Here is a 13,643-nt window from a genome sequence, read left to right on the forward strand (position 1 = left end):
TCCCACACAGGGCTCACAGGCTCAATCCCCACTTTACAGATGAGGAAACAAAGGACAGAGAAGTCAAGTGATTTGCCCAAGGTCACACAGTAGACAAGTGGCAGAGGTGGAATTAGAACCCAGGTCCTTCTGACTCTCAGGCTGTGCTCTACTCTCTAGGCCACGCTGCTTCTCAGTGTTTGACAGTGATCCATCCTGGGCAGTGTCTATTTTGGATATATATGTTCCAATTTCCTGCATCCTAGTGGGAATTTTTCACAAAGAACAAGAAGGATCTGTTCTGCTTACTTCAGTAGGTGGGAGCCAGCAAAGATCTCTCCCTACTTTTTATACCATTTCCTTTGAAACAAAGTAATCTTTGCTCAGAACCTTGAGCAAAGTTCAAGGGAGAAGAGAAACTGAGGTGAACCAGGTGGCTAGGTCCCGGTTTATACAGCACTTTATATTTTCAAAATTCCTTAATTCATTCAGTTTTATATGATAAAGGGCTGCCACGACACTCAACATGTTGGAGAGTGTTACACATCATGCAGGCTGAAGCAGAGTAGATGATGTTTTGTAATTGAAAGGGAGTACCAAGCACTTGGAAGAGTACAACACAACAATAAACCGTCACATTCCCTGCTCACAACGTGCTTACAGTCTAGAAGGACGAATCGCAATCGTCTTTCTGAGTCGTTTTGACAGGTTAACATCACACATTTTGACCTCAGAGCCACTACCAACTTCAAAGCCTGGCAGGAAAGGTGAAAGGTTCAGTGTTGCAGGAGATCAGCTCTTCTCATTGTCTGATATCAACAGCAGTATGCCTCCCTCCCTCCTCTCTGAGCTGGAGGCCACACCTCGTCACCAAGACCTAATTCTGGTCATTAGGAAGGCCAAATTCAAACCGACAGAGACCACGGTGGCACTCACTCTCCTCTTTTTCTTGATCAAGAGCATCATGGGGTGGTTGGGTCTAGTACAAATGTAACCACCTGATTATTTCTCACAGTTGGAAAATATCTTGTGTTTAAGTGACTATCCAAAGAACCACAGATAAAAAGTGCCAGACGTGGGCAGAGGATTATCATTGTGTCAACTTTCTGTATTGCAGTCAATAGCTCAACTTCAAAGGAACTGCAAGCTAGGTTAACTATCAAGTGAGTTAAGGCATTAGATAGCCAGGGGACAGTGAAGAAAATAGTAGAAATCTCGCTATTTTGATTTAAATGGCCCATAGACAGAGGTAAGAGGTAGGCCTCAAAATTATGAACCTAATAGAATATTTTCTTAAAACCCTGTTCAGCTCTGGCTTAGGATCTAGTATACATGGTGTGGTTAAGTTTTAGATGCTTTTTCTCATTCAGATAAACATCCATGTGTGTCCGCCACAGAGAACAGGAAAAGGATTTTTTTTCCCCACAAACTTTTATCCATTTCCCAGACTTCAGCCAAAAGCAACCAAAATATTAAGAATTTGAAACCCCAAACCACTTGAGTTCAAGACCACCGAGAAGTAGTTCAAGTAGGCCAGAGCGTTAAAGAATTTCACAAAATCTCATAGCATTTCAGAAGGTTTTACCTTAAACCATTGGCATGTATCCTCCATCCTTCCCCAACAACCTCCCTTCTCAGAGGCTAACTTCATCTATCGTCTCAAAATTCCCAAAGAAAATCTCAACCCAAAGCATTTTAAATTAGCTATTCAGCCTCTTCATCACCTAGGGCCTTCAATCAATCAATCAATAGTATTTAATGAGTGCTTACTGTGTGCAGAGCACTGTACTAAGCGCTTGGGAGAGTACAATATAACAAAGTTGGTGGACACATTCCCTGCCCGGAACAAGCTTACAATCCAGAGGGGGAGACAGATATTAATATAAATCAATACATTACAGATATATACATGACTGCCTTCAAAGAGATTCCCTCCCCTCAGACGATGTCTTCAGCAATTCTCTTCAGGGGAGTAAGGTCTAGTTGATCTTCACCAGGCCCTGCCTTTTCCAACCCTTGGTAGCCTCCAGAAACCAAAAATAGGACTCAGACCAACTACATCCAGCACTTAGTAATAATAATAATTATGGCATTTATTAAGTGCTTACTAAGTGTAAAGCACTGTTCTAATGCTGGGGAGGATACAAGGTGATCAGCTTGTCCCACAGTGGGCTCACAGTCTTAATCCCCATTTTACAGATGAGGGAACTGAGGCATAGGGAAGTTAAGTGACTTGCCCAAAGTCACACAGCTGACAGGTGGTGGAGCCGGGATTTGAATCCATGACCTTTGACTCCAAAGCCCGTGCTCTTTCCACTGAGCCACGCTGCTTCTCTAATACAGCACTTTGCACACAGTAAGTGCTCAGTAAATATCACTGATTGACCGAGAAGTCTGACTGCTCCTTCTGGACTGTGGAACAGGTCCTCTTGCTCCACAATAATTTTATTATGTTCCTTTTCCTGCTCGCTGAATGGGTGTTCCTCGACTTACTAATATGACACTGTAAGAAGTGGGAACAGTGACCTGGATGTCACCGATTCTAGCCCTTGCATAGCATGCTACCCTGGAAATCCTGGAAGTTCTAAACTCAGATGTGAGGTGTAGAGATTTTCCACCACTTTTTCTTCACTCATTTGAGGTTCATCAACATGTTCCTTGAATAGGGTGAATGAATGATGGAAGTTTTGGGATGACGATTTTAACGGGTCTTCCCAAATCTCATTTTTATTGGAAAAGAAATTGGAGCAAGAAGGAAAGAAAAGAAAAAGAAAGGGAGGAGAGAGAGAAAGAGGGAGGAAGCGAATAAGGAAACAATGAAGTCAGGTTAGCAGTATCTACCAAAGATACATGAAAGTTCAAAATTTTGGATAGCAACTAGTGAATCCTCACCCTCGGTTTCAAGGCCGTCCATCACCTCGCCCCCTCCTACCTCACCTCCCTTCTCTCCTTCTACTGCCCAGCCCGCACCCTCCACTCCTCCGCCGCTAATCTCCTCACCGGGCCTCGTTCTCGCCTGTCCCGCCGTCGACCCCCGGCCCACGTCCTACCCCGGCCGGGAATGCCCTCCCTCCACACATCCGCCAAGCTAGCTCTCTTCCTCCCTTCAAGGCCCTACTGAGAGCTCACCTCCTCCAGGAGGCCTTCCCAGACTGAGCCCCCTCCTTCCTCTCCCCCTCTCCATCCGCTCGTCTTACCTCCTTCCCTTCCCCACAGCACCTGTATACATGTTTGTGCATACTTATTACTCTATTTATTTATCTATTTTACTTGTACATATCTATTCTATTTATTTTATTTTGTTAGTATGTTTGGTTTTGTTCTCTGTCTCCCCCTTCTAGACTGTGAGCCCACTGTTGGGTAGGGACTGTCTCTATATGTTGCCAACTTGGACTTCCCAAGCGCTTGGTACAGTGCTCTGCACACAGCAAGTGCTCAATAAATACAATTGATTGATTGATTGAATCCTGTGCCATCACAGTACGCACAATTTGGTGACAAGGAACAGAAGAAACCTTGCTTAAAGCTTCCTACAACACACAAAGTGCAGTTTTGCCTAGGAAAAGCTACACAAACTTATAATACTAAGGTTTCACGGGCTTCGGACTCAAATTCCAAAGCCCCGCCAAATTCAAGTCTCTGAAGAGGCAACTGCAAGCGGCGGACTCTAGAATTCTCATACAGTAATTCCAGCCACTAAGGGTGCCAGAAGACAAACCATACAACTAACTCCAGAGAGCATCCCAAAGTAAAACAACGATCCCATAAAAAATAAAGCCAATAAATTCACTCTCTAGCATCTCTACCTCTGCAGGGGGCATCCAAAAGTTTGTTTCTAATTTCAATGGTCAATCTGAAAGCAATTCTACAGAGTGACTGGTTGGCTGGTTTGAAATGGCTAAGTGGTAATGCACAAACAAGACTGTTGACTGAAGTAAATACTCATGAGTCTTGACTTACTCTTTGTGGCCTTCCCACGTCTGCATCCTTTCCAAATAACAACAAGGAGTCTGTTTCACTCCTCTTGAGACTGCTGTGATTTTCTCGCATTCATCCGCGTTTTTGGAGGTCAACCGGACCTCCAGAGGGGGGTTGTAAGAATTATGCAGTGAACACTTTCCAAAAGAGGAAACATTTTAGAAAACACTCCTATATCCCCGCTGCTTCTGCTTCCATTCTGATCACACTCACTTCCCACTAAAAAAAAAAAAGAAACCATTTATCTTTATTGTTTTTAGCAGCACTGTATGCAGAAGGTACATTTTCTGCCTTGATTCCTTTAAACTTCATGTGTTTAAGGAGGATAAATGCACATTAACAGTAAGGCAAAACACAGCCACCAGAATATCCTGGCTCCAGTCAGCCCTATTCAACTCCTTTTTTCCTCTTCAGTGAGCTTTGCATAAAGCTTACCCAAACCCACATGGATTTCTATAATATCCAAAAAGAATGACAATGAGTGATGTGATGTAGGTGGAAACTGCCTGAAGAAACCTAAATTGTGACAGGAAAAAAAATTGACATTTTAGATTTTAAATGTTACACAGTTTTTATAAAGCTTCAGTCAATTTATTTTATTTATTCTAATGAAGAGCATTACAACTGCTTTACTGCACTGAAGCAAGCATCGATCACATCATTAATCACACCTTGTGAATAGCCACAAATCAAGTTCTAACAGCAAGCACTGAATCAGGAGCAATGAAGCATAAACTCCTTCACAATTTATGATCTCTCCAATTGCATCTTTTCAACCATTAAATTGCAAGATACCATAAATTTTTATCTTCTTCACTTCAGTCACATTATTGATTCTGCCTTGTGAAATATAGAATAGCTGTAAATCTAGGCTATTGAATTAAATTTAAAGTCTTGACTCCAGAAAAGAAACCCAATACACGGCCATGGCTGTTAATTTACACTGAGGAACAAATGATAGAAACATTAAAATTTAAATGGACAACAGGGATTTCACAGAGCCTTAGTTCTGTCAATCCTAGTCCTCACCAACCTTGAGGGCTTTTTTCAAATCCAAATTTTACAATGAAAAAAATTAAAACAAAAACTGGAATTCAGGAGGATGCTCAGCCTATGAGCCTCAATGGGAATAAATAGTGGAAAGGTGCACAATCAAAATGACTCAGTCAACATTAAGACATTGAAAGGTGGGTTTAGGGTGAGCAGGCCACAGCAGAGATCTCCTTAAAGTGGCTATGCATCCTCCGTCTCAGCATTGAAACCCTTTCAGCCCTCGCCTAGGGTGATCTTCCAGAAGAAGGGAGGTGGCAGCCTGAAGGCAGGAGCCCCAGTTGTGGGGGAAATGGAGGAATCCCAGTGGGAAGAGAGGAAAGCCTGTCCTCAAATCCATAAAAAGTCAGGAGTTCTTGACAGCTGAAAAGCACAACTGAAAAAGAAAACCGTCTTGAAAAACTGTCTTGACGTGCGATTGTCAGCATTCAGGAAGTAATCAATCAATCATGGTATGTACTGAGAACTTACTGTGTGCAGAGCACTGTACTAAGTGTTTGGGATAGTACAGCAGAGTTGGTAGACGTGTTCCCTGTCCAAAAGAGAGTTTGCAGTCTAGAGGAGGAGATGGACATTAAAGCAAATTACAGATATGCATACAAGGGCTGTGGGGTTGAGAGTGGAGTGACTATCAAGCGCTTAAAGAGTACAGATCTGAGTGCGTAGGCGATGGAGAAGGGAGAGGAAGTAGGAGAAAAGAGAGCTTAGTCGGGGAAGGCCTTTTTGAGGAGATGTGATTTCAGGGCTTAGTACAGTGCTTAGCATATAGTAAGCACTTAACACCATACAAAAAAAAAAAAAGGCTTTGAAGGTGGGGAGAGTGGTGGTCTGTGTTAATATATGAAGGGGAAGGGAGTTCCAGGCCAGAGAGAGGACACAGGCAAAGGCAAGTCTCTCTGAGAAGGACTTGCACCTTGCTCGGAAGTGGAACACCACTTCTGGACAGAAAGTAGCTCTCGTTAGTAAATCACTCATCAAGATGCGTGAGAGCCACTGAAGGCCGTGAATAATGGAAGATTGTTAAATGTCTGGGTACGGTTTGGGGAGGTAATAAGGACAAATTCCCCAAATAAGCAGCAGTGGGAAAGGGATGACAATGAAACATAAATTAACCCTGTCACAGGCTGGCTAACATGCTTTAAGCTCTAACTCTGCCTGTGAGATTCTTTCTTCTTCAATCGAGAATTCCATCTGACTTGTACTGCCTCTTCTCCATCCTGTTCAGCTTCCTTCTCCAGCTCCCACCCCATTCCCTATGCCCTCAGCTCTGATCGATTCCTTCTTCAGTTCTCCCTTCTTCCACTGAGTCCCACTGTTAAAACGGGAAAGGAGGGGACAGGATTGAGCAAATGCAGGGGAATGGAAAATGAGGGAACTGAAGTTCTGGGACTGTTTGCTTTCACCAAGAAGCAAACTGCTTGGAAGTTCACAAATGACCTATCAGTAATACAGGCAGGCTCACAGGGTAAATCATTTCTATTCTTCTGAGATTTCCTCTCTTCACCTTCTTTGCCTACTGACTCCTGATTTTCCGTCTTGCTCTCTACCTTCACTATTTCTACCCCAGACCCACAGATCCCTAGTTTATCTGCACTCCTCCTGACCACTTATTATGCAGAACCTCCTGTATCCTTTCACACTTCCTTTCCTAATCCAAATGTTTCTTCATTTTGTTCAACCAACACCCTCATGCTGTTCATCTTCTTTCCATGCCCAGACTTACTTCCTACTCCACCAATACTGTTTTTCCTTTGCTTCAATAACCTCAAGCATCTATTGTAGGAACTGAGGTTACTTTGGTTTACAATAGGATTGAGGGGTGATTTTGTCTGATGGAGGAGAGATGGGTCAGCCTCACTGATGCCGGGGAGGGTCAGAGGACTCTGAATCCTGAATCCGATGTTCTAGGATTCCCCCTTTGCTGCTGTGGGGATAGTTGGGGGTAGTTGCTCCTGTTGGGTATTTTCTTTCTGGTAGCATTTGCCCCGAGTATATCCAGCACCCACTTGGGATCAACAAGAAGCTTTGTGAAACCTCAGGAAAGCTCTCAATCCAACAGGTCCAACACTGGTAAAGTGGAAGTCAGAACCAATGTTGAGTACTGGCGGCAGATAGTTTCCATTCCCACAGACCAGGCAGCCAGGGGTGGAATGCCCTCCCTCTGCCCATCCGCCAAACTAGCTCTCTTCCTCCCTTTAAGGCCCTGCTGAGAGCTCACCTCCTCCAGGAGGCCTTCCCAGACTGAGCCCCTTCCTTCCTCTCCCCCTCGTCCCCCTCTCCATCCCCCCCAGCTTACCTCCTTCCCTTCCCCACAGCACCTGTATATATGTATATATGGTTGTACATATTTATTACTCTATTTATTTATTTATTTATTTTACTTGTACATATCTATCCTATTTATTTTATTTTGTTAGTGTGTTTGGTTTTGTTCTCTGTCTCCCCCTTTTAGACTGTGAGCCCACTGTTGGGTAGGGACTGTCTCTATATGTTGCCAATTTGTACTTCCCCAGCGCTTAGTACAGTGCTCTGCACATAGTAAGCGCTCAATAAATACGATTGATGATGATGATGATGATGATGGTCTGACTAGGATCCATTCTAGGCCCATGTCATTCCTGGGAAAATTTCCTGGGGGGACACCTGAAAGATCTGGTCAGGTCTGAGACATCTTAAGGATTCCCATACGCTCTGGGGCAGCACTGAGGTAGCCCCGGATTTGGAACCAAACTGGATTGACCAGTCTTCCAAGAAAATGACCAGGAGTCACTTTAGGCAGGAGTTTTGCCCCCAGGCTCCAGGCAGAGAGGAACAGTGTGTTCTCTCCCCATCGTCCCCCTGCCTGGAGTGGCCTCTGCTCCACCTTACCCTTTCCCCTTGGGTGTCCTCAGAAGGTGGTAGGAAATGACTGTGACCATCAGTTCATTTCTTCTACAGTGGGTCCCCTTAATGCCTTCACTGCTCTCTAACTCTTCTTTCCTCTCTCGCTCAGCCTGTCAAATCAGACATCACTTGCCAAACCAGGCAAGTTAATATTCCTTTCCCTCTATTGAAGGCCATTATTTGGTTTTGAGAACTGTTAATGACTGACTTCCCAGCTACTCTCACTCAAATCCTGAGAGCTCAGGAAGCGGATTAAATTAGCCCACTTTCAAATCTGGATGGTCAGAAGCTGTTTTTCTTCCTTTCTATCAGTTTATTATGATGGCATTTATTAAGCGCTTACTAAGTGCAAAGCACTGTTCTAAGCACTGGGGAGGTTACAAGGTGATCAGGTTGTCCCTCGGGGGGCTCACAGTCTTAATCCCCATTTTACAGATGAGGCAACTGAGGCACAGAGAAGTTAATTGACTTGCTCAAGGTCACACAGCTGACAATTGGTGGAGCTGGGATTTGAACCCATGACCTCTGACTCCAAACCCCACGCTCTTTCCACTGAGCCACGCTGCTTCAGATGATGGACAACCACATGGATTAAGAGCGGATTAAAGTAATGAGAACAATAAAACTTCCTCTTTAGGAGCAGTTTGGGATGACATCTTTGACCCCAAGGCAGAGAAATCGACCTGTGTCAGAAAAGAATTTCAGATGGGAATCAACCACCCTTCCCAGTGGGGAGCAGCCTTGGCTATCCTTGGGGTCCTCAACGTACAACCTTCAATACCTCAGTGGGGGCAAAACACCTTCGATTCCTACAATAGCTGTGATTTCTGATTAAAAGCTAGTTGACAACCTTTCCAAAATTCATCAATAAATGAGTCGATCAATGGCATCTAGTGAGCACTTACTGTGTGTGCAGAGCACTGTACTAAGCACTTGGGAGAGAGTTGGTAGAACCAATCCCTGCCCATGACGAGCTTATAGTCTAAAGGGGACTTCGGGATAAAGCCGCCTTTTTTCCTTAATAAAAAGACATTGCAGCTTGCCAAGAATAATTTAATTTGTACATGAAACACTGCTGAATTTGGTTTAAGTCAGTTCTGAACTACTGAGGTTGGCGTGGGTTGCAAGTCTGTCATAATGGATCCTCCCACCTCTGCTGAATGGGCCCACCAAAGTGCACTGGGGAGGAATTCAGCCTATTTAGAATCGTGTATGGGATGGGCTTTGTCCAGCTGGGTTGTCAGCAGGGAATGGAAAGGGATGAGGGGAATCACAATTGTTAGCAGCAAACAAACAGAATTTGAAGGAGCAGATTCAAAGCTGCTTGTCAATTTATAATGAAGATATAACACCTATTCAGGACACACACATATACACACACTATTGAAATTTTTAGATACTCCATTAGCACTGTTGACTCATTTTCCCCCGCAATTATTTTTAAACACTCAATTTCTTCTTTTGGATTAAACCTGCCCTGCCTCTCTGAAGCTTTTAATATCAAATAGATGAAATGTGTGGGAAAACGTAAAGAATCAGTAACAAGATTATGTGCGTGGAAAGATTACATAAGCACTGTTATCACTGTTCTCTGGATTCCATCACTCATCTGATCCCTGAAAAGAGTTCCTCCACAAGACTCAGAGACTTGCAAGTGCAAAATGTATTTTGCACAGTTCATGAGGAGTCCGGATGGGCAGGTAATGTCACTGTTTTATTGTTGTGTTGTACTTTCCCAAGCGCTTAGTAAAGTGCTCTGCACAAAGTGCTCAATCAATATGACTGAATGAATTCTCCACTGTCAGAAGACAATCCAGAAATCAGCCCAAAGTCCCCAATAAAGACAAACAGAAGAAAAGGGTCGAGTTAGAGTAGCTGCAGACTTGCATAATAACTGGGAAGAAATGGTACGGAATGCAATGCATATCATTTATAGCACTGAAAAGGTTTTTATGACCAAGAATACGGGAAATAATTGTTGCAACTTGGGACAGAACAACAAGCACATTCCAGGACTACTAGAAAAACCCAGGTTTAAAAGAAAGAAATTCCTGTCTATTAAGTGGATGAATAAATGACTTTGAAAATAAGAGTCAGAAAGCCCTGACTGGAATACGACAGAGGTGGGGTCAGCTTCAGCCAGTATAGAAAGTAAACCCTCGGGGTGTAGTGTGAGGGGGTGTCGGCTGAGTGGCCAACAGCCTGGGGAAAGTGGCAGTGAAAAATGTAAAAATATCCAGCCTGAGTTGCAGGCAGCCATGTGAAAAAAATAAAAATAAAAATTGGCATTTGTTAAGCACTTACTACATGCAAAGCACTGTTCTAAGCGCTGGGGAGGATACAGGGTGATCAGGTTGTCCCATGTGGGGCTCACAGTCTTAATCCCCAATTTACAGGTGAGGTAACTGAGGCCCAGAGAAGTTAAGTGACTTGCCCAAGATCACACAGCAGACATGTGGTGGAGTCGGGATTCGAACCCATGACCTCTGACTCCAAAGCCCGGGCTCTTTCCACTGAGCCACGCTGCTTCTCTAAGAAGCAGCTTCTCAGCTTCTCTGAGAAGGCAATGGCTCTTGAGAAATGGGGGCAGGGCAGGACTGACCCCAGAGAAACGCTCTCAGTCAGGGGGGCCCGCCAGGCTTTTGCATGATGTCCTCACCCTAAGGTAGACACACACACGGCATAACGTTCTGAGGTCATGATGAACTCAGCAGGCACAACCAGGGGAACAAGGTGACGTCTTTCGGTCCACAGCGTGCACACGCAATGTAATGTACATTTCTTGAATACAGGGACATTGTCTATGAACTCTATTGTACTCTCTCGAGCACTTAGTACAGTGCTCTGTGCAGAAGTCCTCAATAAATACAACCAATGAATTACCAGTGTGATGGTGGTGTACCCCTATGACCTTCTCTTTCTTTTTGTACCCCTATGACCTTCTCTACCCTGTGCCTCTTTCTTTCCACTTAAGTAGGAAGCAACACGGCCTAGTGGAAAAAGCATGTGCCTGGGGAGTCAGAGGTCTTTGGTTCTAATCCCGGCTCTGTCATTTACCTGCTGTGTGACCTTGGGCAAGTCACTTCTCTGAGCTTCAGTTCCCTCATCTGCAGCTGGGGATTCAATATCTTTTCTCCCTCCTACTTAAACTGAGTCCCAAGTAGGACCTGATTATCTTGTCTCTACCCAGCACTTAGTACAGGGCTTAGCACACTAAGAACTCAACAAGTAATTATGGTATATGTTAGACCCCTTCTATGTGTCACGCACAGGTACCTTTTTTCCCTATTTTTTTTGTTGTTAAGCATTTACTATGTGTCAAGCATCATCATCATCATCCTCAATCGTATTTATTGAGCACTTACTATGTGCAGAGCACTGTACTAAGCGCTTGGGAAGTACAAATTGGCAACATATAGAGACAGTCCCTACCCAACAGTGGGCTCACAGTCTAAAAGCACTGTATTAAGCACTGGGTTAGATACAAGATAATCAGGTCAGCCACAGTCCTAGTCCTACATTGGGCTCACAGTTTAAGTAGGAGAGAGAACAGATATTTTAGCTCCATTTTATAGACGAGGAAACTGAGGCCCAGAGAAGTTAAGTTATTGCCTAAGGGTCCCACAACAGGCAAGGGGCGGAGCGCGTGAGCTCCTTGAGGTCAGGGAACATGTCTACCAACTCCGTAGTATTGTACTCTCCCAAGCACTTAGTACAATACTCCGCACGCGGTAAGACTCTCCTTCCTTCTATTCCATTTTTTCTCTTTGCCCTTCTCCCCTTCCTTTTCCCCTTTTCCCTTTGTCTTTTTCAGCCCCCATCTCTTCCCTTCTTTCCTGCTCCAGTTTGATTTCTAGACTCTTCATTTGATGAGTTTGAGCGCATTTCAAGATGTAGATGTGTGTATGTGTCTGTCCTGACTAGGGATATGACTAAGGTGGGGGGGGGAGAGAGAGAGAGAGAGAGAGAGAGAGAGAGTGAGTGAGAGAGAGAGAGAGAGTGTGTGTGTGTGTGTGTGTGTGTGTGTGTGTGTGTGTGTGTGTGTGTGTGTGTGTGTAAAAAAGAGAGCGAGAGAGAGTTCCTTGGGGCCATGGAGCCAGATGGGGCAAAGGAAGCTACATAAAGCAGAGAAAGATAGAAATAGAGGAATAGGAAAGGGATAAAGAAAGAATTAAAATAGGAGAGAGAGAGAGGAGGAAACACCAGTCACAATGGAAGCAGCGTGGCTCAGTGGAAAAGAGCATAGGCTCTGGAGTCAGAGGTCACAGGTTCAAATGCCGGCTCCGCCACTTGTCAGCTGTGTGACTTTGGGCAAGTCTTCTCTGGGCCTCAGTTACCTCATCTGTAAAATGGGGATGAAGACTGTGAGTCTCCCATGGGACATCCTGATCACCTTGTAACCTCCCCAGTGCTTAGAACAGTGCTTTGCACATAGTAAGCGCTTAATAAATGCCATTATTATTATTAATAATGGAAGAAAGAAATATACATAGGGCCTGAAAGGGGCCATCAGAAGGGAGAAACCCAAAACCCCAATGCATTTTCACAAGTGTCAGCAAGCATGAATATTTTGCATCTTCCTCCTTTGTTTCATTCTCCCAGATTCCACCTTCTACCTCTTGAGAAGGCCCTGAGGTTCCACAAAGAGAAATCTGGGCCCTGCACCTCTCCTATGCTATCATACTGGAAGGCAGATGGTCCTGGTCCACTGAGTCGACAGTTTCTACAAGACTCCCCGTCTCAGCCTGAAATTGCACACCTTTGTGCAAAGTCTTCTGTGATTAATTCCCTGCTTCTCAGGTTCCACGACCCAGTGGCTGCCCATTTGCGCTCACATCACATAAAAACTTTTTACCATTATATTCTAGGCACTCTGCTAGTTCTTCCCAGCTTCCACATCCGCTCTCTTCACCAGACATTCCCCTGTTTGCACTCTTGGCTTCTCCCAATTTACCTTCAAACTGGTTCCCACCCACTGATTACACTGTTTCCTCAACCTAGAACCTGCCCTTTCCCCACCCCAACTAGGACCACAGATCTTTCCATTCCTAAGGCTCCCCTACAATCAAACCCCCAATTGATTCACAACACCCTCTCCTGTCAGTTTGGCACCCTCCCTTACCACTCAGTTTATTCTTATCAGCAGAACTTATATATATTTTTGTATATGTATATTTCCACTCATATATCAATTATTCAGTGATTTCATCCTGACTGATTCATCCTACTTCTTGCTATATCCTTGTTCTTCTTCCTGCTTCCACTAGTTATAGATCAGTTTTTTGCTATCTGTCTCCCCCAGGTCCACGAGGGCAAGAAATGTGAGCCTTGCTTCTGTCGCACTTTCCCTTGGCCTTGATTGTGTACATAGTCTTCACACTCAGTAAGCATTCAGTAAATACCACTGATTAAATGATTGCAGTCCCCCAGAAACTGCTAATTTAAGATTTCAGTGTTTTAGATTGTACTGTCCTCTCCCAAGCCCTTAGTACAGTGCTCTGCACACAGTGAGTGTTCAATAGATACCATTGATAGACTGATGATAGTAAATTTTCACTTTCAAGCCTACCTCATGCAAGGCAAAGACCCTGGGCAGGAAATGTGTGGTGGCGATGGCAAGAGTCTTGCCATGTTAAGGGTGGATATTTTCCTGAAGTTTGCTCAGCATGGGTGTCTACAGAGCAATGGTATTTATTGAGCTATTATGTTGTGCAGAACACTGTACCAAGTGCTTGGAAGAGTACAGTTGGTAG

This window comes from Tachyglossus aculeatus, chromosome 9 (assembly GCF_015852505.1).
Source record: "Tachyglossus aculeatus isolate mTacAcu1 chromosome 9, mTacAcu1.pri, whole genome shotgun sequence".
Taxonomy (NCBI): Eukaryota; Metazoa; Chordata; class Mammalia; order Monotremata; family Tachyglossidae; genus Tachyglossus; species Tachyglossus aculeatus.